The sequence below is a fragment of the Triticum dicoccoides genome, chromosome 2B, assembly GCF_002162155.2.
Source record: "Triticum dicoccoides isolate Atlit2015 ecotype Zavitan chromosome 2B, WEW_v2.0, whole genome shotgun sequence".
Lineage (NCBI taxonomy): Eukaryota > Viridiplantae > Streptophyta > Magnoliopsida > Poales > Poaceae > Triticum > Triticum dicoccoides.
This window is the reverse complement of record NC_041383.1, coordinates 740,374,207-740,376,459: the sequence shown is the minus strand read 5'-3', so window position 1 is coordinate 740,376,459 and position 2,253 is coordinate 740,374,207.

Sequence of the window (2,253 nt, the reverse complement as noted above, 5' to 3'; positions counted from 1 at the left end):
CTCACCGCGACTGGCCGCCGAGCCCGGCCGCTCGGCGACCGCACACGCGCGCCTCGGCGATCATCGTCCTCCACTGATTCCGGTGGCGCCCCAGGGCGGATTCGTCGCGCCAGCCGCCATTCCATCTCCTACATCGGGCTACCACGACAACGACTACCACAAGCCCCCGAAGCACGATTTCCCTCGATTCGACGGCGACGCGCCGTACCTCTGGCTGGATCGATGTCTGGCGTACTTCGAACTCTACAAGGTCGAGCAACACAAGTGGGTGACCACGGCGGCCCTGTACATCGAAGGCCAAGCCGCGCACTGGCTGCAAGCATTTCGTCAAACACGCCACGGCCTCACCTGGGATTCGTTCACAGCAGCGGTGCTGGAGGAGTTCGGTGCCGATGAGTTCGAGATGGTCATGCACAAACTGTTGCAGCTCCGGCAGACCGCCACCGTCGCCGAATACCGTGCGGCGTTCGACGAGCAGATGTATCACTTGCTCGCGCTCGACCCGAACATCAACACAAAGTTCTTCGTGACCCAGTTCATCCTGGGCCTGAAGGACGAACTGCACGCCCCGGTCCGACTCCAGGCGCCCACGAGCATCATCAGGGCCTCCATGCTGGCACGCATCCAAGAGGAGGAGCTAGGCACAACGCGTGCACGCCCACGCATCACACCAGCGGGACGACCTCCACCGGCGACGATGCAAACCCAGCCACGGGCGAACGCGCCCAACCGCGCTCCCACTGACGACTACGCACGCGAGCGACAGATACGCGACTTCCGTCGCGCCAATAATCTGTGTTTCAAGTGCGGGGACCGATATTCGCGGGAGCACCGGTGCGCTCAACCCGCCCAGCTGCTCATGATCAGCATCGGGGAGCACGGTGAGGTCCTCTCCGACGACACCATCCACGCCCTGCAACTGCTCGACGATCCCGGACCGGCAGCACCGCCACCCGCTCCAGCTAGGGACGCACCAGAGTGCTGCCTTCTCTCATCGCACGCTCTGGATGGCACCGAATTGGCAACCACGATCCGTCTACGGGCGTTGGTTGGCAATCAGGTCATGTTGCTGCTCCTCGATTCGGGCAGTTCGCACAGCTTCGTCAACAAATCATTCGTCGATCGCCTCGAGTTGAAGACGGAAGAGATGCCGCAGGTGGACGTGCGGGTTGCAAACGGTGATCGCCTCACGTGCAACCATATTGTGCCCGAGCTCAGGTGGTGGATGCAGGGGCACACCTTCGCGACACCGATGCGGGAGTTGGACATTGGCGCCTATGACGGCATTCTGGGCATGGACTTGCTTGCCCAGCACAGCCCCATGACATGCCACTGGCAAGACAAGTGGGTCAAGTTCTCCCACGACGGCGAAGAGGTGACGCTCCGGGGTGCACCCACCAAGACGCCCACCACTATTAAGGCGATCAAGCCCGACGAGCTGTGCAAGATGATCGCGGGCAACGACGTCTGGGCCATGGCCATGGTGGACTCGTGCGGGCGCGCACCGCCGCCACGGCGCAAGTGCGCTAGCCAGACCCCCCTCGCCGATCTCCTGGAGGAATTCGTCGACGTCTTCGCCGCTCCCAAAGGCCCGCCGCCCCATCGCCAGTACGACCACGCTCTCACCCTGGTGGAAGGCGCAATTCCCGCCAATACTCGACCGTACCGCTACTCGCCGCTGCAAAAGGATGAAATCGAGCGCCAGGTCAAGGAAATGCTCAACGCTGGCATCATCACGCACAGCGTCAGTCCGTACGCCGCTCCGGTCCTCTTGGTCAAGAAGAAGGACGGGACGTGGAGGTTCCGCGTCGACTATCGTCGCCTGAATGATGCCACGATCAAAAACAAGTTTCCGCTCCCGATCGTCGATGAGCTCTTTGATGAACTCGCGGGAGCAGCAGTCTTCTCCAAGCTGGATCTCCGTGCCGGGTACCACCAAATTCGTATGCGTGAAGAGGACGAGACCAAGACCGCGTTCAAGACGCATCACGGGCATTTCCAGTTCAGAGTCATGCCATTCGGCCTGACGAACGCCCCGGCGACCTTCCAGTGCCTCATGAACGCCATATTCAGTAAGTATGTGCGCAAATTTGTGATCATTTTCCTTGACGACATCCTTGTCTTCAGTGAAATGATGGAAGAACACATCGAGCACCTCCGGATCGTCTTCGAGCTGTTGCGGGCGCACCAACTGTTCGTCAAGGAGAGCAAGTGCAGTTTTGCCTGCGACCACATCGACTACCTGGGGCACGT